Below are 23,545 nucleotides of genomic sequence, written 5' to 3'. Positions count from 1 at the left end.
GGGTGGAAATTATTTGCCTTTCTTTTGCATGCTTCCATTTTGAATAACACAAGTCCTAATAAGAAAAAAAAAATACAGCCTAAGAGCTTGACATCATTTTGCCCAGTTTGATGATCAAAAGTTCTTTTGTTCTTTCCGCTGCTCCTGTTGTTTGACATGGAGAAGACTTCAGTAAACAGAGAGTGGGGCTGCTCGGGCAGCTGCAGAGAAGAGGATTAAGCTCCAGGAGTGAGGCACAGATGATACCTGGAGGTGATGCGTTTTGTACTGAACATTTCATTAGCTCCCACAAAGCTGCCTGGCTGACGCCTGTTCATTAGCCACATACATCCCAAACCAATTGCCCATGTAGCTCTGCAAGAGATCCCATTGCTTTATCCCACCAGCGCCGCATACAAAGCAGGAGAGCTCCGGATTTCAAGCTAGCCCCTCAGTAGGAGATACAATTAGGGAGGCTGGTCCATCAATATTTCACCACATCTCTGCTCCACGAGGGAAGTGGCTGTGGGATGTTTCTCTGTAGCTCTTGTGCTGCTCAAACTTATCTCCTTGACAACTCTTCAGTTTAAACAAAGGTTATTTTGGAACAGGAGCTGTCAAAAGACAGCAAGTCCAAGGAAGTTTTCTTGCTAAAATATGTTGGCTCAGCAGCACCATCTTCTGTTCTGCCCTTTAAACAGCCTTAGATGTCACACTTTAAAAATGAGAGTGTGTGTCTTGGCTTGCTCAGGGCAAAAAAAGAGTTTGAATAAGATTGAGTCAATGTTTTCCACGCTGGGAGCCTAAGCCATAAAGCAGACACGGGGGGAGCAGATGCGGCTCTGCAGAGCGGGGCTTGCAGCAGGGAGCTGCACCGTGTGAAAGCACTGGGGCAAAGCACTGGCAGCAGAGCGGTTCCCCAGCCCCTCACTTGGGTGGTGGAGCTTGCAGGAGCCCTGATTTCTCAAATTCTGTCCCCTCCTCATTCCTGCGGTGGCTCTGGGGGAGCAGCAGCTCAGTGCCTGCTCTGGGAAAGCTGTTGTGAAAGTTATGAGCCCATCTCTTCCCAGATGCGCAACGGACAATTTGCTAGGTTAGTAGGGCAAGATGTTTCTCGTTGCCAGAAAAGTTGCTGGGCACGTTGCTCTGTGGTGGTGCACAAATGCCAGGTGTCACCACGGCCCAGCAAGCCAAGAGAGACCCCGGGAAACGAGAGAAAGAAGGTAGATGGCAGAGGGGAGGTCGGGCTGCACCAGCGGCCTCAGAGGAGCCACGCCAGGCTGGTGAGGTCTCACACAGGAGCCAGCAGTCAGGAACGAGGTGAGGAGCTGCTGCTCATCCCAGCAATTCACAGCACGTCAGGATCCAGGCAGAGATTCATGGCACGGATGTTAGATTCAGTTTCAGGTGTTTCTTCTGTCTCCTTCTGGCTGCCTGCTGCCTCTGTCCCTCTGCCTGAGCAGGCAGCTCACCTCTTCCACCTCCAAACGGAGCTCTGCCCTTCCCTCTTCAGCCCAATACCCCATTTTTGTCCAAAATCTAACTTTGTGACTGGGGCTGAGGCAGCGACAAACATTTCCTTCATTGCTTCAGCCAACCTCTCTGGCAGTCTTAGGCACAAAATGTCTCTCCCCGTAAATTTCGAACAGCCTTTAGTGTGGGCCCCCCAGCGCTCACCCAGGGGAGGCACGCCGGAGCACTTGAGGAAGCTTTGAAATGAAAGATGCTTTGTGCAGAGCCAGCCCTGTTTTGTAGGAGGACTCTGAGGCAGTCAGGAGGTCCCATCAGTGTGGTCCAGGAATTTAAAAGCTCTGTTGGCTTTGGCTTTGCAATATCAAGCTTGGTATTGCACCATATTCGTGTGTAAGAATGCAGCTGCCTACGTGTGTCACTCCAGCACGTGTGTTTGTGAGAGGGAGAGGGGATATCCATATTTTACTGCTACTTTAGAGTATTGTTGCAGGCCATAAGTAATTAATATCTGAGCAGCTCAGATCCTTGCATGGCAATCATCACACGAGAGAAAACTGTTCTTATGAAAAATACAACAAAGCCCCTAAATCTAAAACACAACAGCTTTCTTGTAAAGAGACACTCTGTGGCAGGAATCTGCAACACAGCAATCAGCCTCTTTTTAATATACAAACCAGAGTAATGTAAGAAATACTTGGAAAGCAGCCACAGCTTTCACAGCAGCTGCTGCTACATTTTTGTCAGGATTAAGTTCATTTCAATTATAGAAAGGCTTGTGATCACCTGCTAGGAGGTTTTCGGCAGTTCAGGAGGCCGAGGGAGTGTATACAGCTATATTTAAATACCAAATGCGTAGCGTGCGCCAGCACCATACCACTTGCAGAGCACTCTTCAGACATTCCCTAATTAAGTGTTTAAGTATAGTTTCCTTTTTGCTGTATGGCTTGATGCGAGTGGATTTTTTTTAAGGTTCACATAAATCCTAATTTAATTTTGGAGAAAATGAAAGGGAACTGAGGAGACTGAATGAAGCAGACACCGTGGCACGCATCCCTTTGTTACCGCTGCATTGCTCAGACTGTGCCAGAAGAGGGCTAACCACTGTAGCTTTTGGTGCAGCTTCAACTCTGCTTCCTACAGAGAAGCACGTGAAGTGCAGAAAACTCCCAATGGAGAAGAAGAAGGCTGAGACCTGTTTTAAAGAAGTGGTCTGTGGTAGGAGGATGCATGGTTTCACACGGCTCTTCTGCCAGCCACCGACCCCAGCGGGCTCTTCCCTGATGTAACTGAGCCCAAGAGGCCAGGGCATGTAGGTCACCGCTACTGCTTCCACCCTGCCATGCCCCCTCTGGTTGTCACCAGAGCCCACGGGCACTGGGAAGGTGACAAAGCTGCTGGTGAGATGTGGCCTCCATGTGTGTGTGCCCACAGCTTGCGCTCGCCCTGCCCCTGGGTGCTTTGACTCGTGTGTCTCCTTTCTCTCCTGACGTGGGGGGATTGCCAGCACTCAAATGCCACACACTGATGCCATTCTGCACAGCGGAGACATTTGCTTGTCGCCTCCGATCAGCACCATGACACCTTTGTGGAGAACGTGCAGCAGCAAAAAGGGACAGAGAGTGACGTGGCCAGAGGACAGAGGCAGCTCGAGCTAAGGGAAGCCTTTCAGGGTAACAACAGCGAGTAAAGGGCTTGGCAGCTGTGGGAAGTGGCTTCTAAGGAGGAGGTCTGGCACTTCATCTTCTGGTAGCGTGTCTGGCAGGCAAGACGCAGCTATCGTTTGACCTGGGGGATGATGTGATTTGATTGTCCTCTTAGAAATAAATTAGGAAGTGGCTAATGCCAATTTTTAAGTGTCAGAACAACACAAGCTTCCTAGCATTTTCCAAAGTGCTGCCAGAAGGTTGTTCTCAAAGGAATTAATTTTGTCTAATTAAATATCTCCACAGAGCTCTCCAAATATCAAAACAAAACATCAACACGCAGCACTTTGCAGACTAATAGGAATCACACTGGAGCCTGGCATTGAGAGCTGATGGATTGACAGATGGAGCTGATGGTCATGATGGAGGAGTGAGAACGCACACCTCCCTTTCCACCTCTGCCCCAAACAACTCGCTTCATCCCATCTCAGTTCACCCAGCTGTAAAATGCCTCAAAAATACTTCCTATGGCATGGATTTCCCCAGAGGGAAGCTGGTTGTGGTCACGGAGCAGTGAAGAAAAGGCTTTGAGTGAGTCATGAGCTTTGTGGTTTTGGATGAGGTTCTGATGAGCAGAGGCAGGAACCCTGGTGGGAAGGGGAGGATTATGTCTCTCTCTGCTCTACAGCAAGGTGTCAGTCACTGCTTGTAAGCCCAGAGCATCTGGGTCTGCCAGTGAGCTCCCAAGGCTGACTCCCAAATCTCTCAGTTTCACTGCACGTTGCAGACCAGAGCACTGAGCTGCAGCCTGGAGCCGGAGGCATCCAGAGTCCTGCCCTGTTCACACAAAACGTGAGGCATTTTTGCTTTCAGACAGATATAGTTACTGCCACAATCTTCTTTTGAAGTTCCTAGGAAGTAGACACCTTTTTTAGAGTCCCCAAGATGTTGTCGTCAGCTCCTTTTTAGTGAAGAATAGTGTTTATGTGCATTGACGTGTGTTTGCACGCCGGACTTTTGACACTTGGAAAATAGAGTTTTTGGAAATATTTCTTAAATTCACACCTTCCATTTTATAAAACCCCTTATCATCCTCACAAATCAGATTAAATGAAAAGAAGTGAAAAAGAGCAAAGTCCTCAAAAAGTATAAACAGGCAGTTGAAATTTCAGGTGCAGCCAGTCTCTGCTGCTTGGTGCTTGTTACGATACAGCTGTTAGGTGCAGGCTCAATTATTTCTCAGACTGTTCCGAGAAGTCCACTGACTTTACCTGTAACGAGCATTTACCCTATTTATAGGAGACGCTCCTACATAGTGCAGGTGCTGGGTGAGATTTGACGTGGACTCCTGCACACCTAAGGCTTCTGGAAAGTCCTCCCTGAGCCAGCTGCTGCAGTTTGCAGTGCAAACGTGGTGCTGTAGCATCACAGCACTGGAGCATCTGCCTGCCAGATCTCACCCTGCTAAAAGCTGTCAGGATAGCGATTACGTTGCAGCAGACAATAAAATGATTCTAGGGCTTTGGGGGGGGGGGGGGCTTTTTTAGTGAAGTGACAGGTGCTCAGATGAATTGTTGGTATGCCAGATGATTTCTATTGACAGGGATAATCTTGCCATGATAGAAAAAATAATCAAGAAATGAGCTTTTGTTTTGTAAAGCCACTACAAATAATAAAGGGGATGAGAACAAAATGACGATGCTCCGTATCCATATACATTTATAATTTTGAATTTATGGCATCTCAAGGTACCAGTGGCCTGATCCCCACGAATGGCAGCTTTTAGCCACAAGTCTCTCAGGGGTGGAGAGGGGCTAAAGACGCTTTTTAACAGGAGGGGGAGCTCTCTCTGCACCAACTGCTGGGGAAGCACTGCTTGCTTCAGGCAGGGTGTCGGGGAAAAAGCGGGGCTCACCATTTTGTTCCTTTGTGTGTTTGCAACAATTTCACGGGCTGTTTAACTGCAGTGACTTAGCTTTATATATATATATGTATATATAAATGCTATACAAATCTAATGAGAAGAGAAGCTGTAGGATTTGTTCCTTTGACTTAGGTTTGTATATTTACAAATTAAGGCCTTCTTTTCTGAACACAAGGACTCAGAAATTCGGGGCAATTTCCTTTCTCAGAGCAAGGATCTTGCTCGGTTCCTCAGCACTGTGCACCATAACCTGTTCAGGCTGCTCTGGAACAGCCTGATTTCTCCCTTGCAGCAATATTGCTTCTTACTTTCACTCCCTTTTGACCTAAAACACATCCACCCATGCCCACACAGGCACCCCAGCAAAGCCTCCGCTGTGTGAGGGGCGTGAACCAAACGAGAAGCAAATGGATTACTTCTTCCTCTGGCAGCTTTTACTGAATTTCTAGATTATTATTATCACTGCGTTACTCCCTAACGTCCAGGGGTTTGCAGGGGGCCCCGAGCAGGGCCGGGGCCGTGCGGCCGACAGGTGGCAGCCGCTCGTTGCCAGCGGCTCCGGGGCCGGGGCTGGGGCCGGGGCTCGGGGCTCGGGGCCGGGGCAGGGCTCGAGGCAAGGCCGGGGCTTGGGCCTGCCCCGCCGCTGCCTCACTAAGGCAGATTTTTCGGTTTATTTGCTCGCAGATCTTGCGCTGTTTTCGCTCTGTCTGCACGAATATCGGGTGTGGTTTAATTCTCCCGGCTGGTGAAGCACTGAGCAAGGGCTGCGTTCAGCTTTGGGCCCCACACTACCAGAAGGACATGGAGGTTCTGGAGAGTGTCCAAAAGCTGGGGAAGGGCCTGGAGCACAAGTCCTGGGGGGAGCGGCTGAGGGAACTGGGGGCGTTTGGGTTGGAGAAGAGGAGGCTCAGGGCAGACCTCATTGCTCTCTGCAACCACCTGAAAGGAAGCTGTGGGGAGCTGGGGTCGGCCTCTCCTCACAGATAACTCATGACAGGGCTGAGGGAATGGCCTCAAGTTGTGCCAGGGGAGGTTCAGGCTGGAAACGAGGAAACATTTCTTCATGGAAAGAGCAGTCAGGCATTGGGATGGGTTGCCCAGGGAAGTGGAGCAGTCACCGTCCCTGGGGGTGTTCAAGGAGAGGCTGGAGGTGGTGCTTGGGGACATGGCTTGGTGACATTGGTGGTAGGTTGATAGTTGGACCAGATGATCTCGGAGGTCTTTTCCAACCTTAATGATTCTATGACTCTATGATTAGCAGCCCTTTCACTTAACTTCCCGTGCCTTTTTTTTTTTTTTTTTTTTTCCCTCTACAGAAGTCCTCTCTTAACTCGTACTGGATAATTACTTTCCGATTTCCTGCAGTGGACAAAGCAGTGCTGGCACAGACATGTTTCCTCTTTGCACGCTGTGTTGGGTTTGGTCGGGTTACAGCTGTGTCCTGTAGCTCTATATACACCATCCCTGGGGGTGTTCAGGAAGAGGTTGGACATGGTGCTTAGGGACATGGTTTAGTGGTGATATTGGTGGTAGGGGTCGGTTAGACCAGCTGATCTTGGACGTCTTTTTCAACCCTAATGATTCTATGATTCTAGGTATTCGATATTTTGCCTTATTGTGGCAGGCAGTAAGCAGGAATTGCAGCCAGACAAGCAGTTCTGTTTTTCTCTTCTGCAAGGGCTAGATCTTTGGATCAGAACAGGAGGGATTTAGGTCTGCTGGTGTCAATCTGATTAAGAATACAAAACAGTTTTCATTATTTCATTTTTTGTTACTATTGTTTCTTCTCGTTGGGATATTTTCAGGCATTAGGAAATTGTGCAACCTAGATGACTTTAACACATAATTAAACAACTCATGATTGCAACAACCTTTGGAATCGTCTTGTGACTGCCTGCTAAAACACTTTTACTCACTGATGATAGAATATTTCTGTACTTAAACAAGAAATACTGTGATAGAAAGCTCTAAGATGTATGCTTAGTGTGATGAACAGATAAAGGAAACCACAAGGTTTGTTTTGTTTCTTAGCCTAGGAGAGCCATGTTCAGCTCTCAGCTTTGACCACACAAATTCCGACCAGAGTAGTGGCATTTTAAGTCTAATTTAATCTCTGTGTATTTCAGTTACTTCCATGAGGCACCCAGAGGATCTCAGCATTTCACCCTGACAACAGGACTGAGATGTGGACCCACCTGTGCAAACCTTCCTGGGCTGATGAGGGATCTAGGGATGGAACAGAACGGCCCCAGACCCACCGTGAAGAAGGAAATGGTGCCAGGACCACATATTCACCAGTTCTTAGCAAACCCCTCCCTGGAGAGGTCAGTACAACTACTTCAAGTCCAGTTTCTAAACATGCATGTGCAAAACCTGCGTTTACATACAAAGGTGAGATGGTCAGGAGACACCAAAAGTATTCTCACGGACCAGGCTCCAAACATATGTCGGGTATCACTGCACCAAGTGGCTGTCTTTCTCTTTAATGGTAGCTTTAACAGAAGCTGGAACAGCAGGGATTACGATTGATTCAACTCTCACAGCTGGTGAGTGGGCTCATCAGGTACATATTTAACAGGAATAAATTCTAGTGCTGAGCCGCGCCATAGCATTAAGTCCCCCAGAAACCCGGTGTTCTCAGAGCAGTGTTTTAATCTTTAGCCTACCCTTGGTATTTAAGTTTATTTATTTATGAAAAATGTTGCATTTACCCAGTATAATGTGTCAGTGCAATGTGCCCAGGGTGGAAGGGCTGTGCGGAGCAGAGGCAGCCCCGGTGCCACCGCTGCTGGCGTTTATCAGTACAGCTGTGCCAACAGACGGACACAGGGCGAAGGCTGGGGTGGCAACGTCCGAGCCGGCCTGCTGAGGGACCTCCCCATCTTCTAATGCCCATGGGATGAAGAGCACCAGCCAAAATACCAAAGCTACCCCCTTCCAAGTGCTCTCGGGGCTGCTAGACTGGCATTACATGTGCTCTGGAAGGCAGCATGCATATTCCAGCGTATTTCCCTCCATTTACACATAAAGCAGACAACTGGGACGTTGTTTCCCCATGAGCAGGAAGTAAAGCCCAATTTCCTGCAAATCTGTATCCTACGTTACTGGATTCCTCTGCAATAATCCCAGCTCCCTCCCCACGCCTCACCCCCACGCCAGGCAGGCGGTACGTGTGGTGATTAAGCGCGCACTAATTGGCGATGAGAGCACACGTGCAGGCCGGGGGGGGGCAGCAGGACGGCAGATGGGCACGCTCGCAGCCTCCCCACCCACAGATCGAGGGCATGGAGGTCGGGGGGAAGGGGTTTGGGGGAGACAGGCAGAAACTTCTGTTGGGTTCCTGCACCCTTCAGATGGGGTTGGGGTCGGAACTCAAAGCGTTGTAGGGAGGCACTGCCAGATGGTGCGGCACAGCGTCTCCGTGGGAAAGCAGGACGGCAGGGCTGAGCTGAGCTGAGCCGCTTGCTGTCTCATGTGATTCCGTAAAATCTCCACCTTCTGCATCTCCCAAACATCCTCCCCAAGTTTGCAGCTGCAGGTGTCGGCACAGCAAACAAGCTCCTGGTGACTGCAGGCTGCAGCAGTCTCCATTTTGGGCCTTTTCTGGGCTGACACAGAAACACAGGCTGGAGATAGAAAATGTATAAATACAGAAACCAGAAATGGGGAAATTTGAGTGAAGGAGCTGTGAGGATCCCTCCTAAAGTTCCTCTTGCAGTTTCTGGATGTCTTTGTGCCCCCTAGGTGGTCGTGGTTTACTCTGGCATTAAGGAAATACAGAGCAAGCTGTGGGCACTTTCTCCTCCCCTGCTGATTTTGCAGGCTTAGGAGAGAGCTGAAAGAGGAGCTGTGGCACCGCAGGGCTGCCTGGATGCTTCTTATTATGAAGAGGCAGCCTGAAGCTGCAGCTAGACAAAGATCTCACACGGGTGCTGATGCCAGGGGCAGCCCTGCCATCCTCCAGCACCCTCATGCTGCTGGGTGTCTGCGCAGCCCTGCCTGGGGCCAGCGCCTGACCTGGCTGAAAACCCTTGGTGTCATTGCCCCCCAGAGCTGTCCCCTGGCCCAGCACCCCGCGTGGCCACACAAACACCAGTGCCAGCTCCCTCCCAGCAGCCTCATGGGTCTGCACCCAATTAAAATGACTATTAACTGTGGCTCTTATTAGTAAGATTGACAACAGCAACTTTTAATCACGCGCTTGGCTTGCGGAAGAGGTGGAGGAGGGAAAGGCTCACTTCTCCATTTACCACGGGTAGGCTTTTGAAAAAGCAACTGAAAAAATTCCCCGTGAGTAATTTGCGTTGAGTGCAGTGCAGCTGGATTTTAGAATTCAAGATTTAGGCATGGGAGAAGTAAAATACATTTTAGCTCCCCACTTTCTCTTCCCCAGCCAGATGAATTTTAGCAAGGATCAGGTTTAGTTGCGATAGTTTTCCGTACTGGTTCTTGTATTCCTGCCAGAACTGTATTTTTACATCCCATTTACAATGGCGGGGGGGGAAGTGGAAGTGCTGACATGGCTTCACCCCCACAGCATCGCTGCTGCAGACAGACAGGGATCTGGCCTTGGCGGCTTACCCAGGGGCTCTGCAGAAAGCCTCTTTGGAAGTAACTGACTGCTCTAAAAATAAGCCCAGGGAGAGCAAGCTGCTTCGCACCGAGCGGGTGGCAGAATTTCTCTGCTCTGCTGGAGCCCCAGGGTACTGCCCAGGGCCTCCCCAGCCGTGGGACAGGGTTAATGGCTCGAGGTGTGGTGGGAACTGCTGGCTGTGATTTAGTAACGCCTTTATCTTTTACGTGAGGCACATGAAAGAGAAAGGAAAAACCAGCTAAGCCTGAATAGCCCGGCTTGGCCGAGGGTGGGGTGGATCAGAGCGCAAACACCCAATTCCTCTGATCTGCGCCGTGTCCTTCTGTCCCTCTGCTGATCCCTGGGAGCCTCTGGCTGTGCTCTCCGAGGCCTCCCGTTGAGCTGCTCGTTGTGCCACAAACCGCACGGCGAGCTGTTGGCGGAGCAAACCCGCTGCAGGTGTGGGCTGCAACCGTTCTGCTCGGCAAAGGGCGCCCACGGTGCCCAGATCCAGCACGGGTGGCACTGCAGAAAGCAAGCCCGCATTTAACAACAAGTGGAAAGCCTTCCTTCAGCTGGGGGCAACAGCATTATCTTGATTTTTGAAGAAACCGAGTCCGGACCTGACCTTTGAGCAGAGCTGAACCTGGTTGTTTGCGGCTGGGGAAATTGCACAAATCAGGAAGTGCTGAGGCTTGCTGAAGCAGAAGCTCTTGCTCAAACCACAACACCTAAAGGGGAATTTAAGGGAGCCTGGGGCTTTTTACAAGAATTTGCTCTTTTTACATCATGCGGGAGGTGTGAGAGGGCCCCAGAACACTGGAAACGCAAGGGATGGCATTCTTCATGTGGGAGGCAGAGCCTCACGGGAGAGCATTGTGGGCTTCCCAAGAGCTGGGAAAATGAATTCAAAATATGTATTTAAATGGATTCTTACAGTTTGGAAGAGTGCGGGGGTTACTTGAAAAGCAGTCCGTGAGCACGAGATGCTTTAAACTCAAAGCACATTAAGGTGAAAGCCTGCAGGTGGCTGTGCCCCCAGGTAGCACCAAGGCCCTGGCACGTGCGGCACATCCCCTGTAGCAACGCGCAGCCTGGCCTCAGGAGATGTGGTTATCGAGGGGAGGTCACTGCCTGCAATTACCCTTTCCCCTGTGACAAGTGTCCACCATGTGGAAATCCAGATTAGCAAAGTTAAAAAAATAAAATAAAGCCGTGACACATCTGCATTCAGCTCCCCTGTGTGTGGTTACCGGACCCACACCCTTTGGCTTGTTTTCCCTCAGACAACAGCTTCAGGAGCCCAGCAGAAAGCGCCAGCAGCTCCCTCCAGCCAGTTTCTCCCAAGCAGAGGCTGCTACGGGGACAGGTTCATGTGGCTACCGGCTTGTTCCAGCCTCGGATGCCTGTATGTGGGTCCCTTCTGAACCCAAAATGTGCTTTCGCCTGCAATGCACATTTGTGGTTCTTCCAGGAGGACTTTGTTAGCAGCATTATGCACCGCTGAAGGGTTTCATTTCATTTCTCTGTACAGCTTCTAAAAGGCTTCTTGGAAACCAGAGATCTTTGCATTTTACTTGAGTTGGCTTATCTGCCAGAGGCTGTTTCAAGTTACTCTTTCCAAGCCATATTAAATGAATCCTGAGGTAAGAAGGAGGCAGCAACAACAAGTGCTCTCTATCCTTGTTTAGAAGTCACCGCTTCTAATTATGTTCTCTCCTTATAAGCATTAATATCAAGGACTACAAAATGAGGTCAACCTCTATTAAATGTAATGACTTTCCCTGTGGAGTTTGCGATGAAAGCAGCTTCACAGCAAAGGTTTCCATTTAGGGGGGGAGTTTCTCTTACAAGAGTCCCCTAACTCTGTGCAGCAGCTTCATTTTTCACGTGTTGGTTGTAACAAAGTGCAAAGAGTTGGATTGAGACTTTAATCAGTGAAAAACAGAGAGGAGAAAAATTAAAACATGAAGACTAGGAGCAGCAGCAGACCAGAATACTGGGTGCTGCAGGTCTGGCAAACAACACCTTAAACTGCAGGCAGCTCCAGAAGGAGCAGAAAGACCACCTGCATCCTTGAACAAAACAGGGCCCTCATGAGCTGCAGCTGCATGCAGTGAGAAAAAAAAAAAAAAAAAAAAAAGTTATAGCACGAGAAGCAGGTTTGCTTTGTTTCCCTATATATAGGAGGGAATTCCCTGTGGTTGGTTCCCTATAGGTGCCCCCAGCAAGCAAGCAGTGTGCTCTGTTCCTTGTGAAATGAAACTTGCCATGGATACAGGAGCTAATTTTGAAATGCGGAAAGAGTTCTGGCTGCCTGACAGCGCCGTGACCTTCCTGGTAGGCAAGTGCTGCCCCGTTCCAGGGGTAAGTCAGATGCTGGAAGTCTGCAGATATTCGTGCAGCAACAGTGTGCTAGCTGAAATGGAGCGTGCAGTGCTGTTACAGCTATTTGCATGGCTCTTGGGTTTGGTGTTTTAAGGTAGGCAGACATGTTGCCGTGTTAAGGAATCAGCCTCTTTTTCACTGGAAACTGGAGGTAAAGGTGGCCATGAGTTTTAAAAGTAGCTGTTGCCCCTGATGAAAGCCTCACGACTGGTGAAGTAAGCCTGCTCTCTCTGTAAAGGCATCTTTCCTTCCTGCAGCCTTGCAGGCAGGTTTCCCGGGCAGGCAGTTGTTAAAACACTCTGCCTGCCAAGAACGAAGGGGGTTATTTTGGCTTCGGCTCCTGCCCGCTGTTAAATGCACCGTGCTCAGGTCGCCATCTCCCAGGCTGTGCTGAAAGCAGCTTTCCAGCGTCCACCCCCTGCCTCTGCCTGCTCGGCCCCCCTGCTGCCGTTCGGCTCTCTGCTTTACATTTCGGCTCGTTGAAATATCATGCCAGCGCCATCCGCCTTTATTAACACCCCGGCGTGCCGCTGACGCACTGCAGACCAGCCTTCCCCCTAGAAAGGAGATTCTCGCCCTTTAAGAAAAAGCCCGCAGTAATTTTCCATCGCCCTGCTTGCTCTTGCCTACGTGGCAAGAATTGTTTGCGGAGGCCGGAGCGGCGCGGGTGAGGCGCGAGCACTGATCCTGCCGCTGTTGCCTGGGTGCCGGCAGCCTCCCGGGAGCACCTTTGTTCCCCAGCCGGGATTGGGATTCTGGCCTCGTGCTGCAGGCAGGCACCAAGCGCTGCCTTTCTGTAGCAGCTTTTGCAGAATTGGGGTTTCAAAGCATCACGAGCCTCCCCGAAACTTAATATGTTTGTAGTTTTCACTTGTGGTGACTCCTCTGACTTTGCAGAAGGAAACGTTTTATGAAAATGAGGTCCTGTTGTTTGCTTGCCGTTGCAATAGTGGCTTCTTCAAGGCAGCATGTTGAATCATGGAGAAATAATGCCAGCAAAACCTTCTAACCCCTCTCCCTCCCTCCCCCCCGTGCACTTCTGTTGTTTCCATTTAATAAACGAAATGGATATTTGCTGTTTTGCAGCCTGCTAAACAGATTTGCTGGGCAGCCTCTGGAGTGCTGCTAGGCGAGTCCCTGCTGCAGTCTGGGGCGGGCTGTGGGAAATGCTTGAAATATTTGAAATGCTGCTGGCAAAATCTGCAGCAGCATGGAGGGCCGGGGTTGCATGCTTTCTCTGCCTGCTGACGTGAGGCTCCAAGTAGGGCACGCAGCGTTAGTGCAACAGGCATTGTCGTGATGGCTTAGGGATAATTTGGTGCGAGGACTGAGCCTTCCATTAATAGCTCAGCTCTGTGCCTCCATTAGCTGCCTGTGTTGGCAAGGTCTCTCCCTACACCAGCAGCCAGAGCCACACTGTTGAGCAAGCAAGCCTTCCCCATTAGTTAACGCTGCCATTTTCTTTCTGCAGCACCTCCAGCTGCCCTCGGGAGCTGGCCCCAGGAATATTTCCCTACTTTCAGCCTGTTTTCTTCCTCCTCTTCAGCCCTGCAGCCATCCAGAAGCACAGCCAGCTAACCTCGCTGTTTGGGTACCTCCACAGCCCTCCCTGCATCCCCTGGGGGAAGGAAGATGGGAGCTGGGCATGTTTATCAGCGTGCTATCTCCAACCTGGAACATGTTTGTCCTTCATCAGTGACATCTGCCTTGTATGTAGGGATTGACCGAGCAGACAGAGGGTCAGGACAGTGAGTTTCCATATCCCTAGGTCAAACTTTCCCGTATGGGTAACGTGATGGTTAGAAACAGCACCTTATCCTTCTGTGCTGCTTGGCTCACTTTGCTCAGTTAACTTTTTGACACATCTCATCTGTCTTTAGATTATGAAAAGCATTAACTACTGCCTTTTAGCACTTCTATAAAACCTCGGTATCCAACAAAAGACGTGTTTGGCTTTTGTAAAGCAATTGTTAATAGCAGCTCTTTTCCTTTTCATTGTATTTTCAGCCGTGAAAAGCAGGAGGTCTGAACTCTTGAATGAATTTTCCAAGAAGGCGAGCTAATGCAGGAGGGCCCCTTTCTGAAGCAGGTTTGGCCCTGTTCTGCCTGCTCCCATGCACCGCCAACCTCTGCTGGACTTTGCTCTGGATTTGCTCGGCACAATGAAATGCGGAGGAGCAGGTCTGCCAGGAGCAGGGTTCGCCTGTTGTTGGAGCAGTTAGGAATGTGGGTGAGTCACTGCTTTGTCTGAGGAATGAAACCTTAGATCCTGGTTTCTTAAGACTTTGTTTGCTTTCAGAACTGTAGTGATTCTCAAAGTAGCTCACGCTCCTGGGGCTTCTCTGCATCTGAGTCGTAACATCAGCCTTCGTATTTTGTATTTCCTTACCTGACATAGAGGGAATACCCATTTCTTCATGTGCTCAGAAGTCCATAGGATCCAGTAAGCTGACAAGGTCAGAGCATGCAAAACCACTCGGCTCTGCCCACCCTTCTGGGAAGCAGAGCCTGGGTGCTGTCAGTCCTGGGTGCTAACTTCTGTCCCCAGCAGTCAGGGCTCGTTTTCTGTACAGCCACTGCAGCAAAAACTGTTCAGGATTCTTCTACAGCAATGTCACTAATTCAAATAGGGGCAATTTCCACATACAAAATTAGAATGGTATTTGAGGGTGATTTGTTTCAGAAAGGCAAGAAAAGCAAAGGAGGAGAAAATGTGTAGGAAAGAGGCACAACAAAACAGCAGTTTTCCAACTTTTCTAGCTTTCAACTATTTAATTAAGCTTAGGGACCTATGGCCATCTTGTAAATGAAATATTTGATTTCAAAGGTTTTAAATATCTCAGAAGATACCATTACCTTTGAAAATAAGGCTCTTACTTTATGTGGATGCTTCTGTATGAATTTAGGCTCTTAATTTTTGTTTGCAAATTGAAAAAGGGTGATATTAAAAAGATTCTTCATACATAACTTGTGTTATTTTTCTTTATGGAAATTTGACATCTAAAGCTGACCATTCTTATTTATATATTAGGTACTTAATCTATTTTTTTGTTGTTGTTGGTTTGTTTTTTATAGTTTATGATTCTAGTCTACCAATTATTCCCAAATATTCAGGATTTATATTTATTCAAGAGCAAGCATGGACTCATGTGACTGTAATTATATCAAAATGAATACAGGTCCTTTTGTTGCAAAATATTGTAGGGCTACAGTTATGGTTTGAATGCATGACAAGCTCTGAGCACTGAGATTACAAGAAAAACTATCTGCAAAATCCTACAGATTAAGGTCATGCATGAGATATTTAATTCTCCCTCCTGTGAGGTTTGATTGCAAGATAGAGTCAGCTCCCACTGACTTCTTGAAATGAGATAGCTTGAAAAATTGACCAGATTCTGTCAAATTTGCTTTGCTGCTAGAAGGGCTGGAGGTGTTGAAGAAATAAGAAACTGTGAGGAAAGGAAGAAGCTGGGACTAGGAGGGTCAAAATCCCTGCTGCCAAGCAGCTTGAAAGTGAGGAAAATCACCAAGATGCCTCTTTTTTTTTGTTTTCTTTTTTTTTTTTTCTTCTTTTTCTGTTCCTCTCCCCCAAAGAACTTGATCCACTATAGAATTAACTATATAAGAAGGTGCAGCTCTTCTTTCTCTTTGTTACTGTGCTTGTGGCAGTGGTTTTGAGAACAGGACTGAGGCTCCATAGTGCCAAAATCTGCATCCTTGCAAGTAAGAGGTGTGATGTGAGAACAGGAAACATGAAGAGCCAAATATGGGTGGTGGGGGAAGCACCTTGGTCCTGCGGAAATTCAGTTGGAGTCTTCTCCACCAGAGGCAGAGATACCATCGGTCCACAGCTGCATGGAGGAAGGTGGCAGCAGCTGTGTAATAGTGCAGCATGTGCTTTTCTCCCCCAGTTTGCTGTTATCTACATTTGGCCAACATTTGGATGTTTCCCTCCAGTCCATGCAGCAGAGGGTAGCACTGGGCTCATAAACTTAGAGAAAGTATTTTTACTTTTGGCATGTAAATATAACACCTTTGAAAGGTGCCAAATTAATATCCCTCTAGCTTGTAGATTTTGCGTGGTGGCCCAAAGAGGAGATTGGCAGTGCACCACGTGCTGCTGTGCTTGCTTGCCTCCTCTTACATCTTGAGACAAGATGCCACAAAGCCCTGGCTTGCTGTAAGGTAAAATTGGGATTCCTCCCTGTGGGCAAGCCAGTCCCTAAGGTACTGAACGCTCCTGCTCATCTCTGAATCTGCCAGGAGCTGAATTTCTCTCTCTCTCTTTAAAAAAAAAAAAAAAAAAAAAGAAGTGACCATGTATTTTCTGTTTGAAGCTGCTCTAAGATCACCAGTTCTTGTTCTGATAAGCCATAGAAGTCATTCCCACTGGGTGACTTTCAAGTAACTGATTTTGGTGTACAAATGGGACGTATCCTTTTGGAGAGCAAGCCACCATGTCATTATCAGTTAAATATCAATCAGCCGCACACATTCCCTCTTGGAAATAACCTGTGGCCATAACAGTTTCATCCTGCTGGAGACATTATTAGTCTCTCCCATTCTTCATGATGCCTGTAACTAGGGCATCACTGCTGCTTGACTGTGTGTCCCGGGGGAGCCTGGTGGTGTTTGTGCAAATGTGATTGGGCTGCGAAAGGGGTGGAGAAATGCAGTTCTCTGCACAGGATATATTTAGTGAATGCAGCTGTGGGAGGCAACAGGAACAAGAGAGCTCTTGTACTGCCAGGGCTCTGACAGCTCACAAGCCTAAATCTGCTATTTGCTTTGCAATACCCCCTCCCCCCCCCCATCGTGTTTATTTGAATGTAGATTTGCACTTTAATGTAGTCAGAAATCTTCCCAGAGCTTAGAAATGAGATGTCATGGTGCCAACCCTGCAAGCTCCGTCCCTGTGCACTGTACCCTTTCCTGGGCTGGGCAAGGAGGAAGATTTGACCTCATTTTCTCCATGAGAGAGGCTGGTGTTGTAGGAATAGGTCTGTTCTGTACGCTGTAGCTCTCGCTTGGGCTGGAAGCAGCCCTGCAGCACTAGGATGGCCTCTCCAGGAGCCTGCTTTCCATACCTTAGAGCACTTCATCGTGCCATATAAACACTGCTAGTCTTCCTGGCTTCCCTGACAGTCTGATCCGATATTCTTTTGTACGTCATGGAATACAAAGAGAGCACAAAAATAGGTCTGCCGACCTGGCGGGTCAAGTGGGAGCCTGCTGCTGTTGCTTGGTGTTGTGTTCAAGCTTGCCCCTGGAAGAAAGGGCTGAGGCTGGGAATTCTCCCTGCATCCTATTTCCCCACCTCATTCAGCAGCTCGCAGCAAGCCATGAGCCACTTTGCTTCAGGCATTAAATTTATGACAGTCTGCAGAATAGAAAAATAACATATTTTTTTTCTAATGCAGTTAAGGGGTGAGAAAATACGATGGTTGCAGGGAGGTCTCTAGCATGTCTCTGTGCCTGGGCACAGCCTGGAGATTATGAAAACACATATGTCTGGGGGAAACGGCTTGTGTTATTGCTCTCCTAGTTTGTTTTTTTTTTGAGTGTACAGAGGTGTTTTTATGCCCGGGGAGGCTGCATAGGAAAAGCACAGCGTCCACCATGGGACAACACAGGTCTGAAAATGCAGCCAGCCTTTACCAGAACTGGGCCGAGAACAAGCTCTGGATGCTGCTGTCCCAGCTCTGCAGTCTCTGCTCTACTCTGATACATCCCGGGGGACGTCTCCAGTGCTCAGTCTGTACCCTGGAGGTATTTAACAAAATTTAGACAAAAATCCGTCTGTGAAGAGCCGGGCGGGACGCTGGGGGTCCCTCACCTCACCGAGCCCGCGCTTGAGAGGCTCGAGTTCCGCAGCAGCGAAGCGGTTAACCCCAGGACTAATTGGCTCCGAGAGCTCCAGTTTTTTTTTTTACAACAGATTACTGGCAGGCCGGGGGGAGCAGCTCCCTTCCCCCATCATCACAAAAACACGCACTGCAGTGAGAAACCCAACACCGCACGGCGGTGCCGCGGCGCGGGGCTTGGCGGCCGAGCGCCTGCCTTCGCCTTCAGTGCCGGGGAGGAGGGGAGGGCGCTGGGCACGGGCCGCGGATTTATCGGCTCTGCAGCTCCGTGGTTGGAAATGCTGGGGCGAGGGACGATTTGGGGTGTCCGGGAGAGGTTTCGGGGTGTCTCCCGACAGCCTGAGCCCGCTGCAGGAGGGTGTGGAAGGCTGCCCCCCCCCCCCCCCCCCCCCATACACACCCCAGGAGCAAAGAGAGTATGCGTGGGTCGCATGAGGGATTTGTGGAGGGTTCTGCCAGCATCTGCAGCCCCCCAGGGATTGAGTGTAAAGAGACAAAAGTGATAGAAAAACGAAGGAGAAAAAAAAAAAAAAAGAAAAAAAGGGTTAGTGGCTTCCTGAGGGGATGCCGAGTGCCTTTCCAGGCGTCTGTCGGCAGAGCCGCCATTTTGTGAAGCAGCAGTGGTGCAGCAGGAGGAGCCATGTTGTGGCTGCGGGAGCTGGTCGTCATCTTGCTTTTAAACAAGAGATTCACTCCTCCTTCACCCTGCTTCAGTCCAGAGGCTTTCAGTTTTAAACTTCAGATAATGAAAAAGAAGAAGAAAAAAAAAAGCAAAAAAAAAAAAAAAGTGGTTAGAGTGCAGAATACTCCCCGGGGGGAATCCGTGTGCAACTGAAACTGAGCCTCTCCAGGAGGCTGCAAAAACTGTAATGTTCTGAAAATGTCACCAAGTTCATAGTTACAACAGCCAGAGTGACGCGGCATCTGTGCATCCCGTATGGTGGGGCCACAGCAGACTTGTCCAGGGAAAATGAAGTATTTTAGTTGAAGCTGAGGTGTGTTTTTAAGCAGAGTATTGGGCTGTAGTAGGAGAGGATAGCTGATGCATACAAAATACTGGTGGTTTTTGTCATGGCTTCCAGGTATTAAGTTTTGATCTAAAAGACTAGCTCTAGTGCTGCAGAACTGCTCATTTGATCAAGAGAATAAATATACTGATTTTGCGAGGAATGCAGCCAGACTGAATCTCTCAGTATACAATCCTTAGAGCAAAAACAGCATTTCTGTCACGAGTCCTCAGTGTTGGAGTTTACTTTCTCCAGTCCTGCATCTTTCCCTTTCAAAGCGCATTATATGGCTTGTTTGTTTAATGAGGCTCTGGGAGAGGGAGCATTAATGCTGGCATTTGGGAAAACAAGAGAGTGTTGCATTTGATTTTTGGTTTTGTGTCATTGTTTTCTGGTTTCAGAGTCTGGAAAAGCTGCTCATTTATTTTTCATGCAGCTGTATTTTTATCTTGGCTTCCTAAGGAGGCAGGGCTTATGAAACTGCTGTTGGAGGCCTTCAGCTTTTGATCCGATGCTTGGTTTCCAACAAATTTCAGGTCAGTTTGGGGGAAGCTGTGGGTTATAGAGACAAACGAGTGCTTCCACTGAAGAAGTACAAAATGAGTGCAAAGTTTCACTCCTGTGCTGCTCTTGCTGACCAGGCTGTCAGCATCGATGTGCCGGTTGTCAGGTCAGTGATGCATAGCCCAGAAATACCTCAGCCCATGCCACATTTCACCCAGACCTGCTCAGGAGATGGGGTGGAGAGCTGGGGCTGCCAGGGAGGGGAAAGGACCCAAATACAGCACCAGGGTTTCAGAAAGCATTAGTCACAAAGAAAAACAGGATTCTGACAGATTTCTGCGTGTTAACTGCAGTTCAGTTTTTCAAGGTATCCGATCCCCTCTCTGGCTCTGAAGGAGTGTCTCCTTTCAGGCTAGTCATCCGTGAAGAATTCTCTGAGGCAGTGGTTCCTTCATATCAGAAAAAACAATGGAAAGAGGCCTTTTTGCCACCTCAAGGTCATTATTTTCTTGATTACCCTTTTATACTCTGCTGGGTATACATTAAATCCACAGGTCAAGCATACCCTGAATGCAGTGTGCACCGATTGCCAGCAATGAATACAGTATGGAGCTCTAGTACAAAGTTCATATACATCTTTGGTTTGTTTTTGTAAGACTCTGCATTTTAATAATAATATAAAGCATGAAATAGTATTCATCTGTAAAAATTACTTTTCCAGCACATAGTAATATGCCTTTCTGAACCTCTCAGTTAGGTTGCATTTTTTCCTGAGCTTAATTACATTTTAACATCAATTGAGTAGACTTTCTGCTTTTAAATAATTGATCTTCAACTTCATTTTTGGTTCCAATTCTCATTATCTTTGTGTATATATATATAAATAAAGATAATCCTTTATTAATCTTTTACACAGAACAGATTTCATTCATGCAGCAAAAGTACCATCCCTGAATATTCTTTATCAGTACCTGATATGCTAGCCAGCAGCGCAATATTTTAATAATTGGAGTTTAAGAAAAAAGTCAGTTATTAAACTTAATATTTCAGTTTTGCTTGTGTTACAATTCTGAATTATTCAAGCATTTGACTTTATTTCCTACACATATGAATGAACTCATGTTCCCCATACATTTTCTCCCCAAAGTGTTGTGGAGTCTTGTTTATCTTATGTACTAGGTCAGAGTGTTCAAACTGTTTAATACCAGTAACGTGAGAGGCTTGTGTTACAAGAAAACTGTAGATAGTTTCCTAATTAAATGCGTTTTATTTGGACCAATTCGCTTCTACTTAACAGGCTGACATTTGGTCTCTGGATAATCAATATTCGGTTTCACGAGAAGGTTTTAGAGGTATGTTAGAGGAGCTGAATAAAAGGTGAAACAGCTAGCATAATTTAGTTTTTAGTATTCCTTTTTCCATTATTAATAAAAATAGGTAAGAAAAATAAACGCTGAGGAGAACACAAAGAATAATGATGCAGTTGTACGGACATGTGCGAAAGGACAGGCTTACTCTTACTCAAAATTCAGATTTCATTCCTAAATCCACTTCATATGCTTCCAGATCCTTAGGACAACATTCCATTTAGACACACCAAGAAAAACCTGGAGTGATTTTACTGACCTTAATGACTCAGAGCTGAATTAAAGGCACAGATGCATAACTCAAGGCCTGTACGTTTGGAGTATCTTAGCTTTTATTATTAAATTAAGTGTTTCTAAAATGAGACATGGCTTCTAGAGTGACTTAATAACTTCTTGTTGAATCTACAGTTAAATCTTGAAGAAAATAAGTGATCTTCTGGGCTTGTAGAGCCTGATCTAGGTCTTCTGCTGAGTGAAATCACAATGAAAGTTGTGATCAGGTTTTTCAGAAAGTGACCAACCACTGTGGATATCTGACCCAAGATATTTGCGTTCATGCTTGTGCCCTAATTATGCAAAAAGCCATTGGCCCCATTCTGCAGCAATATTTTACTGACGGTGTTTTCTTGGGCTTATCATGCTGTATCACCAATTAGCCTTCTCATACTCATCTTTGAATAAATATTAAAAAAAAGAAAAACCACAACGCTGTGAATGGTTTAAGCTGAGACAAGATTATCACCATTGATGGCTCGGTCAGAGAGAGTATTTGTTTCAGCATGCAAATCTGTTGCCTGCAATAATTAAAGCTGCTAATTCTCAATGGACGACATGCCTGACATGCAAAAAACTTCTCAAATCCCCAGTCTGATGAGTGCTTCTAGCTGGGTAAAGCGCTGGCAGCAGCCAGTGTATAGTGAATCGACTTTAGGAAGAAAATAAACCTCACTGGTAACATCAGTCTGACATAAAAGCTATTTCTGGGAAGGTGACATTCTAATCCAAGCATGTCTCTGCTATAGTATCGCTACATCAAAAATTGATTTGATTCTACATCTAACAAGCATTGACAGTTATAAAGAAGTTTGTTTGGTGCTACAAATATAAGAGGTCTTCTCTTCTATGTATACAGTACATTACAGCAAGGTGATTCAGTACTTTGTCACGCTGGCTGTCTATAAAATTAAAAAAATATATGCTTGTTGTAAGATTTCAGTGAAAAGCACAGTTCTTTTTCACTGCATGTGGCAATTTGCTGAATAATGCATCATTTTGTCAACTATTATACAGCAATCAATAAAGTGCCCTATGGAGCTACCTGTACACAAGAGAAGAGAATGAGGATTGTTATGGAAACAGGCCATTACTAAATTGTTCAACTTGCCTGAAATAAAAATTCCAGTTCTGTATTTCATTTTCAGAGGCCTGGGTTGTTTCTCTCTTCATTCTAGCGTAGTTGTAATTCATCTTGTTCAATTTGAGTGAAATTTATCACGTTTGCAAGGCTAGCATGAAGTCCCAATGCCTCCAAAGCTCCAAAGAGATTTACTAAGAAAGAATGCTTGCTCTTCGTTATGTTTGTCATCTAGACTTTCCGAAGTCTCGCTTCACTAGAATCCAAATTGAGATTTAATGAAAAATAAAAATTACAGCTTATAATTGTCTTTTTCCCTTGACTTTGACGTGTAAACACATATTCGTGCTAAGTCTGTTTTCCCTTTTCTCATCATATTTCTTAAACACTTAGGCAATCACGCATTACTGGCTCACATTTGAAGAAAATAAATTTGAAGGACGGACAGATGAATGATTTTGGAAAGCGAGCTTTAAATCTGCACAGGGAATGAATCATCCTTGAGTTTCAAATTTGTTGAGTTTTAAAATATATTTCTACTTTTACTGTCTAGAATTTCTGAAATGTATTTCTCCCAGCCACATTTAAGTTCCAAGTTTTCTGAAGAGTTCGCTTACAAACTATAAAATGTTTTCTTCTCATATCATTTGTATAGTATCTTGAAAAATAGAGAATGATAACTTTAATTTGAAGCGTGAGGTTGGGCATGGCTCTCTTAACCTTGACAATGTTTTTTTTTCAGACTCTGGATAAAATGATGACCATTTCCCAGCTCAGCAGAACACTTATATGACTCCACAGACCACGTATACAGCCAGAATGGTAAGAAAAAGAACACTGCTTGTAGTTTCTAACTTTTAAACATATTTCAAACCCTATCAATATGTCTAATCTTGGCATGTTTCCAGTTCTGCAAGTTTCCAAACCCACAAACTGCATTAGTACAGAGAAGTTAAAGTATGTAACTCAACTTATACAACTTGCCTTCCTTGTGGTAGCTATTGGTATTAAAGTTTCTGGGAAGGTCCATGTTGTTTTCTTGTTTGCTTTCAAACCTGATGTCACTAATAAGCAAAGTTGCATCATTTTTTTTCATGGAAAGGTTACTGTTAGCACTTCTATAAATTCTAGTGTCTGACTAGGTGCAGGCAAAATGGCCAATCAGTTTTACTTTTTTCTGACATGTCCCAGTCCTCTTATAAAAATTTTAAAAGCCAAGAAGAATAGTTTAATAGTTACCCTAAGAACTGAACTTGACAAACTAAATCATTCTATATAGGTAGCCAAGGTTAAAAAAGATGTAAAGACAGATTTGTTCTTCCAAGCTCCTGTGTCTTTATTTTAGGAGGCAGTTAAACACACTAAACCCAAATTCTCTGTTTTAATCAGTCTAGAGGTTTAAAATATCAAAATCAAAATAAGGGCTGATGTGTCATTCACACTTCTCTTACACCTCTACAACTGCCATT

General features: G+C 46.7%; 1 protein-coding gene across 6 annotated transcripts in view; it reads left to right on the top strand.

The window, feature by feature from the left end:
• CHD2 (chromodomain helicase DNA binding protein 2) overlaps positions 1-23,545 on the top strand; it is a 115,551-nt gene that overhangs the window by 16,605 nt on the left and 75,401 nt on the right. Inside the window, exons 1-4 of one of the 6 annotated variants that reach the window (XM_068695439.1) lie at positions 6,751-7,032; positions 7,146-7,343; positions 13,988-14,210; positions 22,819-22,898. The gene's annotated coding sequence lies outside the window, so the exon portion shown is untranslated. Of the gene's footprint in view, positions 1-6,750; positions 7,344-11,977; positions 12,075-13,987; positions 14,211-17,622; positions 17,750-22,818; positions 22,899-23,545 lie in introns of those variants that run through there. The other 5 variants (XM_068695438.1, XM_068695437.1, XM_068695440.1 and 2 more) reach the window with 5 other exon arrangements.

Source organism: Anas acuta, chromosome 12 (genome assembly GCF_963932015.1).
Source record: "Anas acuta chromosome 12, bAnaAcu1.1, whole genome shotgun sequence".
Classification (NCBI taxonomy): domain Eukaryota; kingdom Metazoa; phylum Chordata; class Aves; order Anseriformes; family Anatidae; genus Anas; species Anas acuta.
The sequence above is the reverse complement of the archived record's forward strand: the minus strand, read 5'-3'. Positions and strand labels throughout refer to the sequence as shown.